Source organism: Bufo gargarizans, chromosome 10 (assembly GCF_014858855.1).
Source record: "Bufo gargarizans isolate SCDJY-AF-19 chromosome 10, ASM1485885v1, whole genome shotgun sequence".
In the NCBI taxonomy this organism is placed as follows: Eukaryota; Metazoa; Chordata; class Amphibia; order Anura; family Bufonidae; genus Bufo; species Bufo gargarizans.
Genome location: NC_058089.1, coordinates 59,734,677 through 59,752,585, shown reverse-complemented (window position 1 = coordinate 59,752,585; position 17,909 = coordinate 59,734,677). Strand labels below are relative to the sequence as shown.

The 17,909-nt window shown below is 42.5% G+C and overlaps 2 protein-coding genes across 2 annotated transcripts in view; one reads left to right on the top strand and one right to left on the bottom strand.

Moving 5' to 3' along the window:
• MACROD1 (mono-ADP ribosylhydrolase 1) overlaps positions 1 to 17,909 on the bottom strand; it is a 1,160,748-nt gene that overhangs the window by 442,016 nt on the left and 700,823 nt on the right. The window lies entirely within an intron of this gene.
• The window catches only part of FLRT1 (fibronectin leucine rich transmembrane protein 1), an 88,330-nt gene continuing 82,053 nt past the window's right edge, over positions 11,633 to 17,909 (top strand). Inside the window, exon 1 of the mRNA XM_044270758.1 lies at positions 11,633 to 11,710. The gene's annotated coding sequence lies outside the window, so the exon portion shown is untranslated. The remainder of the gene's footprint in view (positions 11,711 to 17,909) is intronic.

The following is a 17,909-nucleotide window of genomic DNA, read 5'->3' as shown; positions in this document are numbered from 1 at the left end:
GTAGTAATTGGGGATGCAGTTGTACTCTGGTGCCTGGGAGTGCCCCAAAGATCCCTCTGGATGGTGCATTGTAAGTGGAGGCTTGGTACAGATCTGGAGCTTCTAGTTAAAGGGGTTGTCTCATTTCAGCAAATAGCATTTATCATGTAGAGAAAGTTAATACAAGGCACTTACTAATGTATTGTGATTGTCTATATTGCTTCCTTTGCCGACTAGATAATTTTTTTCCATCACATTATGCACTGCTGGTTTTCCATAATTATGACCACCCTGCAATCCAGAAGTGGAGTCCGTGCTTGCACACTATAGAAACAAGTGCTGGACTATGCACGCTTTCACGGTCCCACCCACCAGCCAGGTCAGAGTCTTTTCCTAAATTGTGCAACCACAGCCACCGCTGCTGGATTATAGGGTGATTGTAACCATGCTAATGTGATGGAAAAATGAATCAAGCCAGCAAAGGAAGCAATATGGACAATCACTATACATTAGTAAGTGCCTTGTATTTCCTTTCTCTACATTATAAATGCCATTTGCTGAAGTGACACAACCCCTTTAAGCTTCTGGCCTCAGTCTGGCTACACTTTGATATCGACAAAAAGGGTACCGCTGCATGGCGACATGTGTCATGCAACATTTTTTGTAATGATAGTCAATGGTGTTGAAATACGATATGCTGTGAGTATGATGCAACAGTCGCCCCAAATTTTTTTGCAGTTGTAGCATGTTGCATTGAGACCCAATTGACTGTCATTACAAAAAATGTTGGGCAACATTGCTGCGCTAATAAGTCGCACAACAAATGTCACCATGTAGCCAAGCTCTCACAAATGACATTTGCTCTCTAGTTGAAAAAACTTGAGAAGACTTCCACCATAATAAAGCAATGGTCTGGTTCACCTATATTGGCATAAGCAAAGACTGAGCTATTACATTGCTGTAAGGAGCGGCACATACACATATATGACTGACAACCAACATGGCAAACATCTCCTGGCAAAGGAGAGCACTTTGTTTTCCTACCAGCATAACGGAAACCAGGCGGATGCGTTAGGCTTTCCCATAGACTTCTATTATAAAGTATCAAAACGGAATGCCTCTTAAAGGCTTCCATTTTGATTTCCATCTTATGCATTCCGTTATTTTCCGTTATAACCATGTTATAACGGTGATGTGAACAAGCCCTTACTTCTGTACTGTGCCTTCACTATACTACATTTTCTTCAGTGCCCAATACTATGCTCTTTGAAAAAGAGTTCCTGTTACTTATAACTTTAATAAGCTGCCCAACCGTGATGACCAATTGTATAATAACAGACATATTACCCTGCTCCCCCCACAAGCATGCCACAAACTGAAAATGTGCAGGACTCCAAGCGTGTAGGCGGACCAGGAGCAGAGACCAGAAATCCAAGCCAAGAGCAACATACAGTGCTATAACTCAACTTTATACCAATATGATTTTCACCCTTTTTACCCTGAACTCGGGACTTATAAAAGAAAAATATTTACAAGACCGTACGTGAAGGTTATAGGCAGCGGCACAATCATATGCTAAACATGACAGGTCCCCTAAGTCCTTCGAGTTGTGGGAATTCGCTCTGCTAGTTAGGATAAGCGGGCGCAGTACAGAGGCCAAATACAAGTTTGTAATTCAAACTTCAGTGTTTATTCACAGATGATGCCAAAAACAAAACGTAATTTTTGCAGTGCTGGTGTTACTTCACACCCAATGGCAAGTTAATATAACAAAAGTCACCTTGGTGGTAGTTCTGCCTCAGAAAGTTCAAATACAGGCTTTAGATGGCCTGTGCCCCTGACACACAGCTCTCTGCTCTCCAGCCCAGCACAGGCCTCAGATCCCAGCACACAGACCTCATGAGCTCCACTGTCAGACGGAGCTAATCCCACTCCGCCTGGCAGTGCTGGTTGGTTTTATGCCTGGCAAAACCCAGCCTGGAACGTGGGGAGTAGTCACCCACCCAGCACTTTGACTACTCCCAGTAAGAACCGTCCCAGATCAGCTATTACAGCCATGCCAAGCACCAAGGTGTCAAATAGAAACTGCTGCTGACACATAAAAACCGTCTCTTACTCCACCGAGGCTAGGAACCTCGGTGACACGTACCTATCATCCACGATGATTCCTTGTATCTTCTTACAGAGTCTATAGAAGTGAGGAAATCTAAATGCTGTAAGAAACACAAAACCACTAGGTCTCAGTCACAGCACCCATCTTATTAATCTGTGCCTTCCACTGCTGATTGGCAGCTTTCTCCATATACACAGTAACAGAGAAAAGCTGCCAATCGGCGGTGGAGGGTAGCCTGGAGCTCTTGAATACTGACGACTCCCGCAATGTGAGCGCTGCAAGGAATAAACTGTAAATTTCACAAAATGTATACAACAGGCAAACAGACACAGCCTTGAATTGTGCATGTCTGTCATTAACACAGCATAAACACTTTACTAAATCACTTTCTGAGCAAAAATGAAATGAGAAAACCTATTTTCTATGAACCTTGGTTGTTCCATTAGGTAATTTAGCTTCGTGGTATTATAGGTCATGAGAAATATTTCTACAGTCTTCCAGAATGAAAACATGTTTTTAGAGTGGTAAATGTAACTGACCAGTACGGCAACACGTCCGTGTCCATGGTGACATCCGTGACAAGATGGTCAGTGGTTCAGACATCAAGAAAGAATCCATGTTTGTGTCTGTTTTTTTGCCCTCCGTGTCATCCATCTAAACCACACTGCTAGGCTGAAAATAAATTTCCAAAGCATCTCCTGCCAATGATCTGACAAAGCAGGGGGCCATCTGTGCTGCGTCAGTGGTTTTTCACTGACCCATAGACTTTAATGGGTGTGTTTGGTCAGACCAAAACAGTGCATGTTTCCATGTGTGAATACGGCCTCATGCATACAAACTGTGGATCCTCAAAATACAGATGCTGTCCATCCATTTGTTATCCGCATTTATTTGGGGAACCATTGACTTCAATGGGTCTGTGGTTGCATTTTGCGGACATATTATTTTTGCTGACTGGACATAGGGATGCGGAAAGCACATGGATGATCTGTATGTCCGTTGTGCAAAATAAAACAGAGCATGTCCTATTTTTGGCAGCAAAATGTGGATCATGGATCCATTGAAATCAATGGGTCCGCCAAAAATTTGGATGCAACACGGACAGTATCTATTTTTTGCATATCTGCAATTTACGGTCGTGTGCATTAGGCCTAAACGCCTTAAAAGCAGCGGGTACATGTGCTGTTCCTGGAGAACACCGACAGCAAGCGCTGACGTGTGATAGAGATGCAAGTCTGGTGTCTTTGTATTCGAATCATTTGGCAAATGCCGCCTGTAATCTGAGGTGCAGACATGGACACCTTTGCTTTTGTTCGTGGAAAGTAAAGGCAAGTAGCACTTGACCTTAAAGTAGCGTTTGACTTCACGCTTCAGCCCCATGGGCTAACCAGAGCCTCAGACTACCAGCTTTCACAGCGTCTGCATCTTGTTTGGGCACCGTCTCCGTGCTTCGGTTTCTGGCAGTGGTGCCAAGTGCATTAGTGCTGGATGGCTATAAATTGTAAGGAGCCAGGGGCTGTGTAACTCAGCAAAGCCCATAGTGAGTTGGTTGGGAAAACAGCGTCTCTCCTCTCTCTCTTACCTTATTTACAGCTTTGTTTTTCTCTGAGTTGCCCTCTCTGGATCTTAGTAGGTAGGTCCAGAGAGATTGCCCCCCATAAAACATCAGCGAAGCACAAGTTGTTACTCCCTTTTCTCTCTCTCCTTCCTGTGTCTCCAAATCAATATTAATTCATTATCTCCAACACTTGCCAGATATATTTATTCCCTTCTCCCCCCTTCCCACGTACAAACACACACTGCTTCACTCCCAATCCATTAAGGCTCTTGATTTATGAGTCTCGTGGATGGTTAAGAAATAATATTATAATAGAAGTGTATATTCTAGGCAACAATAGCACACAAAATCCTGGGGAGGTCCATATATATTAGCTTAGGTACCTTGGGTGAATGGTATCTGGAGGTCAGCATGAGTGGGAGTAAGTTTCAGAACTGAAGGGTGACGGAAACAAGTAATATATAGAGGTATAAATATAGGTGTAAGCACTTAGAGGGTCATAAAAGGTATACATTAAATATATAAATCTAGGTGCACTTAGACGGACAATATGTCAGCTCTTTGCTGATGCAAGGCACTCATTGTGTCAGATGTAACAGGTTTGTCAATAGGATTTTTTTTAATTAACGTAAAAAACACTTGAAACTTCCAGACGGAGTGACAGACGGAGGTCTGACGGGAAGTGGGTTTTGGCTCAGAGAAAACCAAGAAGGACCGAGGGGCAGAAGAACATCTAGAAAGCTATGAGCTGTAAAAGCACATATAGTCTCTCATCATCAGTGGCTTTACGAATAATGATGTGACCCATGATAGACCAAGCGGAGGACTGTGCCATAGCAGGTCAATCAAATTTCCAATCATCAGAGAACCACACTACCACCTTTCGAGAGCTTTGCAACTTTACAAACCTAACCTGAGATGAGAAGCCACACAACAGAAGCTGAGGTTCAGGAGATGCCACCTTGTGTGTAAACATCCTCAGTCGTTTGCAATGAGCCACATGTGCCCCTTGTTAGCTCATGCTGGCAAATTTTAGATTTGCAGGTTTCCGGTACGACATAAGCGGCCTGTGAATCAGGCTTTCAGGGGTTGGTTCGCCTTCACCTCTTGGGGATGTGCTTTGTTTTCTGTTGGTGATTCATGAGGACAGGCTGAAAGCAGGCTGCAGTGACATTGCAAATGAAACATGACACACGCATGTCACTGAGCTACTGCTCACGTACATACACTTATCTGCACCAGGGCTGGATCTTTGCTTGCAGGAACCACTTAACCCTGTGATGCAAGCATCCAGTTAGAGCAATGCTTAGCCCTTCTCCTGCCAGCAGCTTGCCATGTCTCTAATAGTGGAGCCGGGCTGCTTTCCATGTGATGAGCGCAGGGAGGGGAAGGTTTATTTAGCCAGAAGAGAAGCAGAGTTCACTTCTAAATATTTGATGTTTTAGGATCGTTAAGCATAATTAAATACACTGATGTTAATGCCGTCCGCTCAGTGGAAGTGACAGGCGATAACTGCTGCTTTTTATGAGCCCTTTGGGGAAGACTCGCAGACTTCCCCTTTACTTCTGTCCATGGAGCAGATGATGATAGAGGCAGCAGAAGTTTTTTCTATGTCTTGCAGACAGACAGATAATCCAACCCTGGCCACCGATAAACCCATCATCTGACCAGTGCCGCTGATCTCTGTAAGATCATTTTACTAATTTACACTACTCTGGGAAAGATTTTCCATGGGATCAATGAGATGCAGCAGAATATTTGTGTGTGTTTGTCGGTTATGGATGAGAAATCTGATAACGCTCATGTACAACAGCTAAATCTATGAGTCTATGGCCAGCTTTAGTAATAGTGTGTAATGATAGCTAACCATCTTCACCCCAGGACACTGCGAACATAATGTGATGCAGAATCTGACTCTCCACACAGAATTATACAGCTCCTAATATTCTATCGCACAGTAACCCTCCACAATCTATTACAAAAAGTATTATCTGTCCTCTGTTCCTTACTAGTCGTACACTCATTTGTATGGCGCTTTTACAGGACCATAATTACCTTCTCTGGCGGCATTTTCATACATAAGGTCCTTCGGTTCCGTTTTCCCATCTTATATAACTATGTCAGATATTTAATTGTGTACAGTAAATTCAGTATACCCAAAGGCATATACTCCAACCTACAAACACTTTGCTGCTCTTTATGTGTTTTGATTATATAACGTTATGCCCCTCTATTCCACTCCAGTACCATTTTTGTATGCACACAGCAATGCGCACTGCATGCGCTGCCATATACTACATCTGTACATCACTGTATTCAGTCATTTTTTTGTGATAGTTTTTCAAGCGTTTTTTTAGCGTTTTTTCAGCCAAAGCCAGGAATAGATTTAAAAGGAATGGAAAAGATAAATGACAGACGTATACTCCTCCTTCCTGCTGGATCTACATCTAGCTTTGGCTCAAAAACTGTATAAAAAGAGCACTTAAAGGTGTTGTCAAGTTTCGGAAGGAAACTGGACAGCACATGCGACCTACCTGCAGTAAAGAATAGATTATTACTTACCTGGTCACACGCCACCACTCCGTTCGGCTCTGTGTACCTAGCTGCAGCAGTGATGTCATGTGTACATCATGTGACCACTGCAGCATCCACTGGCCTCTTTAGTGCAGTGTTGAGGCTGCACTAGTCAATTGTTAGCTTGATGTCACCACTGCAGCCAGGTAAACAGAGCCCTGCCGGTAAAACCGGAGCAGCAGTGTGAGTGGATCACATGTGGTTTCCTCCAGAACCGAACAACCTATTTAAGGGCTCATGCACACGCGTGCCCTGTGTCCGTGCTATGAACCACAAATAGCAGTCCGTAATGCAAGTGTCCGAGGTTTGCAGATGTAGAACTATTAACTTGATCCACAAAATTCAGTCTGTACTGCAAAAAAATAGAAAATGTTCAGTTTTTTTTGCAGTGCAGAGGCACGGACCGAAATCCCACGGAAGCACCCTGTAGTGCTTCTGATCCCTGCGGCTGGGGCCAGTATATTGTGGACCCGCTGTTTGCGTGCCACAATACAGATATGGGCCACACAAGTTTGGGTGCATGAGCCCTAATACTGCTGCAAACTTCATGTGTATTTGCAAACATATGTAGGAATATCTCTGCAATATCTGCATGATGTGCATGCTCTAAGCGTTCCATGGAGTGAAATCTGTAGTGAAAACAAAATAATTGACATGCGGAAGGAAATCCACACTGTATGTCAATTTACGCGCAGATGTTTTTCCGCAGCATGTGGATAAGAGTTGTTAAAGAGGATGTAACCTCTCCTGACATGTCTGTTTTGACAACTTCCGCAAACACCCATCTGTACTCTCACTGCAGACTTTTAGCGATTCATTCATTACTTCCATCAGGAATAATGTAATGGCTTAACATATAAAGTCATAAGAGTACATGTCATCCACTTTTCTGCTACTGTAATATACTAATATACTGCAGATTGTCTGCTCACAAATCTGGACAGAAAACCTGCAACATTTGCACTATTTGTGGACGCAGACTGCAGCCAAGGGAACGTGGCACCATTTTTATCCTCTCAGATTCTGTACGTGGAGCAGAATGGACCCATAGTAATACTAATACTCTTCTCTAGTTACCTAGTTTGGAATTGAAAAAAAAAACACCAACATTTTGCCATAGTTTTATGGGTTTCACTTTTATGGTGGTCCCAGTGGGGTGGTAAAACTGACCTGTTGCCTTCATTCTCCAGGTCAGTGTGATTACAGTGATATTACATTTATATAGTTTTTCTTTGTGTTTTAATACTTAATTATAATTTTATTAAATATAGAGAAAAATGTTTTTCTTTACATCACCATATTCTGACCGACATAACTTTTTATATTTACAGAGCTGTGTGAGGGCTCATTTTTGCCATGGCTATCTGTAGTTTGTGTGCTCCTGGTCCTGTGAGTGACATATATATGCGGCAGTGTTCTGTGGTGCGCTCACACACTTTAGTCTGCAAGGATCAATGCGCAAGCACCAGAATTGCAATCATACGGCGCATGTGCGAAATCTAGGATGGAATTGCTCCTGAAACTATACCTAAGGCTGTCAATCAAATGCTAAGGGGAGGGAAGGGGGCTCGGCAAGCTTGACTTCAAGTGAGAAAACCACTGCCCCCTTGACTTCAAGAACCTCATTTACATTCAACCTGCAGGGGAATAAAAGTCCTTTTTCAGCAATCTGAAAGTTTAGATGCCTTTTGTGATTTAGAATTCGTACTCCCATAGAGCGGTGTGTATGAGAGTACAGATTCCTCTTTGACCACATTGCCTGTAAGAGCTCTGCTCTGCTAAAATCTTTAGATATGCTATTCCAGGGGTTTAGCAGAGCGGGCACAGGCCCGGGCAGCAATGTGCTATAATTGGCTGATTGCTTCTCCCATAGACTGCAGTGATTTAACATTGCAGCCTATGGGAGATTCCCTGAGCTCCTCTGTGTCAGGCCTCAGAGTCTTCATAAGGCTCGAGGCTGCCATAGCAACTGAATGCCTCCATCGATCTCGGCGCAAGGGAGCCATTCAGGCACTAGGAACGCAGCGATTTCACCGTTCAGATGCCATGGTCACAATTGAATATGGCATTTCAGGAGTTAAAAGTCCATGATTGGTGTTAACATGAGTAAATGGATAATGCCTATGGGTGTCTACTGTGTAAAGCAGGAGGCACGTAACACCACGTTTAAAGTGCAGTTCCTCCGTACATGTAATAAATGGCCAAATATATTTGTCAATGGCTCCCTCCACCAATATGTCAGATCCTGAATAAACAATATATGACTCTCATACCTAGTGACTACGTCATACACGATTTCCTTTTGTGAAGATGTGGCCAGGACACAGATTCTGTTGCATGGCCCCAGACCACAGTACACGAGCAGATTGTGATGAATTCCTCAAGATGACTGTAGAAAACCATTGTGGCCTCGTGGTATTACAGCCCCTAATATCGGTTTTGGATGCGTAGTTAAATGTCCCTATTATCAAACACCCTCTCACACGTCACCAATAGGTCATTGCCAGCAGTACTTTATTGCTTATTCCTAAGTTCTATATGTTGATGTTTTATGTTTTTCTCATTTTCCAGGAGCTATTCAGGTTTTGCCATCTCTCTCTATTCCTTCTGCTCCTTTCTTCTCCCTCCCTCTTTCTCTCCTCCTCCTGTTCTCCGTCTCTCTCCTCCTCCCTTTCTCTATGCTTTTGCTGTAATGCATTTCATGAGCGTGCCCTGATATTCAATACAATCTCTATTCACTCCCCTGAGAGGTTACCCTAGAGGGGTCAAGCTGCCATGTGCGGTCACTATTTTCATTGGGGTGCATAAATGGAGGGGGGCTGATTAAGGGAGGCGATTGGACCGAGGAAGAAAGCTATTTATCTACCGTATATGAAAATCTTCTCCTGTCTACAAGGGCTTCTGCACTGCGATGTATAAGAGCGGTGAGAAAGATGCCTTTCTATATTTCCTTCCTCATATCTCTGCATTTCTTTCCATCCGAATGTGTTTTACAGGAACTGGTCTGGTTTGATGCCAGATTTTCATATATCTTACGTACCTGTTCTTCTGTAAGCCCTTCTATTGCGCTATAAAACTGATTCTTAAAACTACTTCTGAGGCTCAATCTGTGAATGCCCCATAAACTGCTCCCTATCACCTACACCTAAGAAGCCTGTCTAGTGGATATGAAGGATTCTATCATTTTGTCTGCTCCCAGATACAAGGTCATAATATATGTAACATGGAGAAGTTATCTTAGATCACGGTGTACACATCAATGTGCATGTCTCCTGTTGGACCATAGCTTTGACATATACTCCTCGTCTTACCTCATATGAATTATTCTCATTATGTAATTCATCGTTTTTTACTATTAGCTCCAGTTTACGCTACTACGGCCATTTCATGCCTCCGCTCCAGGTGAAGAGAGCAGAATTGTCACTATTTCTTCTCATTTTCTTATCTCCTCCACAGCCAACCGAGAGCCTCACCTGTGAATAATTTTTTTCGCTGCATATGTTTTTTTTTTTTCTCTGCCCATACGCAAGATGATAGCAAAATTAACACTATGTTGACCCATAATGGTCGGGGTCTAATTTTCATTTAAAGGGACTAACTCTACACTCTTGGCTTTGGTGTCTCCTCACGTCTGCTTCTGCCGCCTCTCACCTCATTAAGAAGCCTGCAAAGCTTAACAAGTATCAAAACCAGCCTATTTCGCTTTCTTGCTTTTCCCCACCTTCTGTTAACACATTAGGAGCTCATACACTTATATTCCGGTTCATCTGACAATTGTACACGTTATTACGAAGAAGTTTAATTAGCCTGAGACGTTACTTGGGTTCACAGCGCATAGACAGCAGCACTGTCTGTTCTCACTTCTCTCTCCCTCCCTCTCTTCTCTATCATTCTCTCCTTCTCTCGTCAGCCTGTTTTTACATTGTGTGTACGCCTCCAGGCTCTGTTATATCTGCCACATTTCTCAATTCATGGCTGGTGTGTGTGATGTTGTGTTCTGTTGTGAGAAAGAAGACGAAAAGGGCCAGCTAACTAAAAATAACTAAACTCCACACAGACACACACGCTTCTAGTATAAAGCAGTCATATTTCTCTTCAGAGGTGATGGTACGTCGTATGGGGGTATGTCTTGTGTGCAGTCCATGAAAGTGTAGGTGTTCTGTGGTGTCCACATATGGCTGGTAGTTTGTAAAGCCAAAAAAGATATACATCTATGTCCTGCTAAATTAGAACCCTCATGAAGTAGAAGCCAATTTTTCTCTTCTAAGGGGAAAAAAAAATCCTTCCCAACTCGAAAACTGACAATTAGAATAACTCCATAGATCAATGACCCTTGATCACAAAAATATGCAAAAGCCCAAAAATAAACCGATTGAAAAATAGTATTCCTCAAGCTGTTTTGGGGGCTGCCGCAATAGGGCTATGACCTTCTCACCTGTGGGTCACCTTAAGGCACCAAATACATCCTCAGTGTCAGTATTAGGAAAAATAGAAAGTTTTTTTTTTACCATGTTAGCAATGGGCTCGCATTCATTAGTCACAGCACCTTCTTATTAGCACAAGCTATTTTTCCGATGTCAATGATTGCGAGAGGTTTGCGTAGTGCTAGACTCAACACAACAATTGTAAGCATATTTACATGGTAATAGGATTTAGGGCATCGACTCATTGATAACGTAGAGAGTAATTAGCAGATTTAACTAATACTGCAGCGCAACATCTCCTTCACTGTAAACATCTTATTATCGCCTGAGCAAAGGTTACGTTACATCAGTTTCTGCTTAGTTAAATGGTATCTTTTCTCTTTTATTTTCATACAGGAATTACATCTCTTGAGAAGTCAGCCCGTCAGGAAGCAGTAACATCACCACACGGTTTTCCACGGGATTATAAAAAGAAAACCTAAAGTGGAGTGTACAGTCTTCCTTCCATGCTCTTCCAGGTATACTGTAACTTGTCATCCGTTTTCCCATTTCCAAAAAAGTCTGACAGGAACTTCATGTTGTCAAGTAGTGGTGTAATGGGAAGAAAGATTCCTCATGCTCCCCCATACTCTGGAGAAAAAGATCAAACCACCACTTGTCTATGAATACATTCTGGTGAAAGATCCCTAGGTTTCTGCTGGCCACGCAACATTGCACTTATTCTATACGTACACCCTGCCCCCTCCATCTGCGCCCTGCCATGAAGCAGGATCGCTCACTGCTATAAAGACAAGGAATAGGAGGGCTGAAATAATAGAAAACAATTTTTCTACTGATAAGAGAAAAAAAGCAAGAAGAAGAAATGCTTTAATCTAGTTTACTGACCTGGACGGTGGAATAAGCCCTGTCAAGCGCAGGGGAGAGACCTCCTGTGGATTGCACTTTCTATCTTTACCATCCTTTGTTGGATTTACAAATTTCAGGGATGTGAGCTGAAAAAACAACTGCTGATGAAGACAGGTGAATAACAAAGTACGGATGCCTTTAGTTTTTCACTGAGAGGTAAGTGCACGGTTGGGGATTCGATGGTTGTATTGCTCATGGTATCTTATTGGACTGCCAAAATATATAGAGATTCAGGAGGCATGTTATTTTATTAGACCTTGTGATGCTCTCAATAAAAAAGACATTAGTACATCACTTATGTAATAAAATGGGGATAAAAAAAGTCATCAAATACTCTGTGATTCTAGAATGATGGCATAATTCATTGAACAATACCTGCATGGCACTGCAATGATTGTATAGTCACGTCACAAAGAAACTACATGAAACGGGTAGAAAGGAAGGAGAAGAAATGTTCACTTAATAATGAGTCAAAGTAACGGTGACTTAAATTAACAGTAAGCTTTACTTTGTGTACATTTAGGGTAATTTAAGACTGACGTTTTAGACGCCGGTCTTAATACCCAATTGAGCTGGCACAAGATGTGCCTAAGTTTATGTAAAGGCGCCGGCCTAAATCTACGCATCCACCGCCGGCCTAAATCTACTCCAGCTCCCTTGCTGGTGTAGATTTAGATCATGTTCTACACCTAAAACAGGCATAGAAAATATGCCCCCATTGTCTGATAGGTGCTGGTCTCACCGCTGGGACATGCACCTATATCGAGAACGGAGCAGGCCGAAGTGGTGGCTGGAGGACTCCAGTTGGCCACCTCCAAGTGCTTTCCCCATAGAAGTGAATGGGAGCGCACCATGCTTGTGTAGCCACCGCTCCTATCCACTTCTATGGCCCCGACAGAAATAGCCAAGCCAGTGCTTGGCTATTTTCGGCAGCCCCATAAAAATGAATGGGGGACGGCTGTGCATGTGCAGTGCGCCCTCCACCACATTTGGGTCTCCGTTTAGGAGATAGGTGCGGGTCCTAGCGATATGCCCCCATTGTCTCAGATGAGACAACCCCTTTAATTCACTTGGCTTTCTATGAAATTGGACCTAGAATTTGTGAATATCTGAAATATTGTGAGCCGCATTAGGGACAGAGACTGATGTGTAAGATAATCTCAGAAAAGCGCTATGGAATATGTAAGCGCCATATACGCTACAGGAAATAAATGTTATGTAGGGAGATCAGTGTGCAGAGTGGTCAGTCATACTTCTTATGATGACCGGAGCTTAGCTATGTGCTAGAGGGCAAGATGAGTATGCCAGCTGGCACTGGAGGTCGGGCTCCTCTACAGTCTGCATACACAAAGGAAGCACATGCAAGTGACAAAACACAAGCGCCACAGTAACTGGGGCAGTGCACCATGGCACGAGCTGGTCATAACCCGAGGTGACAAATTGCAATCATTTTTATGCTTCCAATTGTATAGAAATTCTTTCCCGTTAATGTCATCTTTGTGTGCAGGTGTGATCTGTCACATGAGAGTAGAAGTACATTAACACAGCAGTCAGAACTGATATCATTTCCCTGACATTTGAGTATTAAGTATGAGAGGTATCACTGGTGACTGGCATCAGAAATGTTACGGCCAGCCAGCCAACTGGGAAAACAACAAGATGGAATGAAAGGGCTCGAAAAACAAACCTGGAAGATGGCAAGGGTCTCCTTCCAGACAGTGATCAGACGTGAGGAGAACAGAAAATGTGTCTGGAGCCTGCATTAGCTCATTAATCTTCTGCAAACTATCCCATGTCCATCTGTCAGGTACACATGGGTTCAGAGGATAGCCCTGCCTTAGGGTAGAAGACACATAACTACAGAAGAGGACATATTTGTGAAAACCTCAGGCCTTTCTGACTACTGGATGCATCATACAATGATCTGCAAAGGGTCCTATTTGTAGAGGACAGGCTGCACTGTGTATGTAATGACTAGGTTTGTTAATACATGGCGTTTTAGGACTGAAATCCCTATTGGAAATTGTGTTATGGAACTTGTTTTTATTTGGTAGATGAACAACTTGTGGTTCTTCTATACATATAAAAGAAATATTATGCCTTGTACATGGTCGATACCAACCCCAGGATGTGTGATTATATGTCTTTCTCTTACCATAGAGCAGTGGCTCCCAACCTGTGGCCCACCAGCGGCATGGAATTGTACATTTGCCTGAAGACCTGTATAGGCCAAATAATAGTTGCCCCATTTTGTACATCAAGCACATACACATATACATCTTATAGTAATAGAGTGGTCCAGATTTACTAATCCTGTCTCATTTGTAGACAGAGTAGACCGTATTAACTCCATCTGGTCTAAGTTAGTTTATACCATCTGTCCAATCTGTACCAGTGTGCCAAAACTCTGTCCACCAAAACTTCATACTAACTCTAAATTGGTCTAATCTGAGCCTTTTTTTTGCTCCAGAATCATGGATTCCAACTTCATAAGCATATCTAGTAGGTAGACTAACGCTGGCCATTCCCCCATTGTAGTTTAAAGCCAGGAAATAGCAATGATGTCAGAAAAAAATTCTTCTTTTAAGCGCACCTGAAGAGTAAATGTGTCTAAAATGGGATGTGTCAAAATTCTGGCGCAAATAATGCCATGAAAATGGGGCACTCGGTGTCATAAATGTAGGGCGGTGTGTATGGTGCTGTGTATCAGCCATTATGATGTATGGGGCCCCTGTCCAGTGCTGAAGAAGAAGCTGTCTATGTAAGGATGTCAGTGGTATACATTGTTGACCTCTTTTATATGTGACCCCTCTTCTAACGTCTCAAGATGATTATTGTAATTCCACACGTGACTTTTTAGAAATATTTGATTAGAAAAGCTTTGTCTTCAAAGTTTTACCTTCAAAAACTGACTTTAGTGCAATCAGTTTGGACATGCCTGATCTAAAGGGAACCTGGAGTGGTGGTCATTAAGGCTGAGTTCACACTTGAGTTATTTGGTCAGTTATTTCCATCAGTTATTGTGAGCCAAAACCAGGTGTGGATCAAAAACACAGAACAGGAGGAAATCCATCCATTACACCTGATCTCTGCGTAGGCTTCACTACTGGTTTTGGCTCTAACTGACGAAATAACTAAAGTGTGAACTCAGCTTAAACCTCCGGCATGTTGCTGCAGGGCTTTATAGACATGTATTTGTTGAAATCAACAGTTTTAATATGCGGGAGAAAAAGAAGTTCTGACACCGCCACGTGCCGCTCTACACCAGTCATCTGGCCAGTGCTGCATCGGTGATGTAACCAGTGTAATCACACCCATCCTTGCTTGACTAAAATCCTACTCGGCATGGAGGTATATTTTCAAAGTAATAAGTATGCAGATTACCTGATGTTAGCCAAACCAGAGGCTCCTCCAACGGGAAGAGGGATCCATTCCTTGTGGAGAAGCCTCGGCTGACATGAGCTAATCCAGACATAACAAGTCTGGCATCTTATGGTCCTGTCCTGCTGGGATTTTACTTTGAAAGACAGCTTTGGACAGCTGCACTGTTAGTTTCCAGACTATTGGAATTAGGCTACATTCACACGACCATAGTGTTTGATACTAGCCCGTGTGCATTCTGCATTTTGTGGACCGCACATGGCCGGCACCATGATAGAAAATGCCTATGCAATTCAGACAAGACCAGGACATGCTCTATTTTTTTTTGCGGAGCCACGGAACGGAAGTACAGATGTGGACAGAACATGGTGTACTGTCTGCATCTTTTGCTGCCCCACTGAAATTAATGGGTCCGCACCCGTTGGATCACCCTCATAAGCAGGTTACATACGTATGACCTTATAAAAAGCATGACTGCATTTTTACTGACCTACATTCCATTTTCCGGCTGTATCTGCTTATGTAACTGATAGGATGATATGTTTTACATGCACTGATGTTTTATCACTATTATCACAGTTGTATTGTTGCCATGTATTTTGACCTAAATTTAAAGAGGACCTTTCATTGGTCCAAACATTGTGAACTAAGTATCATGACATATACAGGGGCGCCCAGGGATCTCACTGCACTTACTATTTTCCCTGGGCGCTGCTCCGTTCTCCTGCTATGCCCTCCGGTATGTTCGGGGACTTGGTTATAGTAGGCGGTGTCTGCCCTTATTCTGCTGGGCGTCTCCTTCTCCTAGGCTGTAGCACTGGCCAATCACAGCACAGAGCTTACAGCCTGGGAGTTTTTTTCTTTTTAAATATCTTTATATAATTACCAAAAAAGAAATCACCATTACAGAGATGAAAAAAAGATAAAAGCACATATAATCCTTTAACAACGCAGTCCCCATAAATAGCATCAAATACACGTTCTACCTCTGGCCTCCACTATACCTTAGGGAGACGCAGAGGTCAACAGAAACAATATACTCTATACCTCTTATACCCCCCCATACCTCCCTCCCCCCTTCATAGTTGGCCACGCTGGGACCTCCGAGCCTCCATCTGCACTCGCATACCTTTCTATATTCTTGGATATGAAAGTTCTACCCAGTTAGCCCAGACTGACTCCCATTTATGCATCTGTCTAATCCCAAGACAACTATACTGTTCATACTGTTTTATTCTGGCCATATAGTTTTTCCATTCAGCAAATGACGGAACCTTTTGGGATCCCCATGTTTGAGTGATCAATACCTTTGCAATCATTAATCCTTTTATCCATAATTGTAGTAGGGAGGATGGTATTTTAGAGTTGATATATATCGGCACAAGCCCAAAAACTACAAACTCAAATAAAGGATCTACTGTTAGTTTACTACTTATTCCCAAACTTTCAAATATAGGCTTCCAATATTGCTGGATACTGGGACACCTCCATAACAGATGTAAAAATCTGGCATCCTCACTCTTACACTTCTTACAATAATTTTTTTTTCCTGTCTCATAATATATTTTGGCCAAGAAATTAGGAGTATAATACAACCTATCAGCAATTTTAAATTTGATTAGCAACCGAAACTCCTTGGATATTTTTATGTACCCTTGCCCAGTTGCTTACCGTGCCCCCTAATTCTTCATCCCATTTTCTTTCACTCTTGAACTTTGTGATCCTACCTATTTCTTGTAATCTAGCATAGATTTGCGATAATTTAATATCAACACCCAAAGAAGAAAAATAAAAATCTATAAAGGTTTGATCTTGCACCAATAATAATTTCTTGTTGGTCGTGGAAAAAATGGCGTGTGCCAATTGTGCATATCTAAACTGGGACATAAAAATAATGTCTTCTTCTGAAAGATTTTCAGCCAAGGGCTTTAATTTCCCATTCTGAAATGAGTGAGCAACTATTGTGATTCCTCTATTAACCCAAAAGTGATAATCCCTTAATTTATAAAACTCCCCTAAATGTAAATTGTCCCAGAGCGTGGAAAAATGCAGTGCGTGCGTAATATTGAGCATGGTCTTAATTTTGTTCCATACTCTGTACCATAGAAGAGATCTGGCAGTCCAGACCTTTAACCCCCAATTGACCAGTCTCTAGGATACAAAACAGAGTATCCCAAGGACCATTATAAATTCTGTGGAGATATCTCAGCAACGATTTGCATTTAAACACCACTGGATTTGTGCACTAAGGTAGTATCCTTGGAAAAAAGGGAAGGACAACCACCCATCTCTATATTCAATATTTAAGAATTTCAGCTTAATCCGAACCCCTTTTCTGCCCCACACCAGGTCATTAATGATCCTCTCCAACGAAAAGAAGAAAGAATCATCAATCCAGGTGGGGCAGGCTGTCAAGACATACAGTATAGATGGGAGAAGAGTCGTTTTAACCAGAGCAATCCTATCTACTTGGGAGAGGGGGAGCTTCTGCCAGGCTTTAACTTTCTCCCTTGCTTTTTCCAACAGAGGCTTAATATTATAGTCTATATAATCCCGTAAATTTAATTAGTAGTCCAGATGCTCTTCTCTTGTCAACACTTTCACCTTTACAGTATCCTCCCTCAGCCCGCTGAGACTCAGACTGCCGAGGGGTACTGTCAACTTGGACCAGTTAATTTCAAATCCGTAAAATGCTCCAAATTCATCTATAATCTCGATTACATATTGCAGTTCTTTAATGCCGTCCTTCAAAAATATCAAAATATCATCTGCGTATAAACTGATTTTATCAGAGTCGCCCAGCCCCCACAGCCCTGCTAACGTCATCTCTGATCTAATTTTGCTAGCCAATGGCTCAAAAATAATAGCGAATAGCAGGGGGGAGAGTGGTCAACCCTGCCTGGTACCCCGTTGCAAAGGAATGTCTAGAGAGCTAACCCCATTAACTTTAACTCTGGCTATAGACTCCACATAA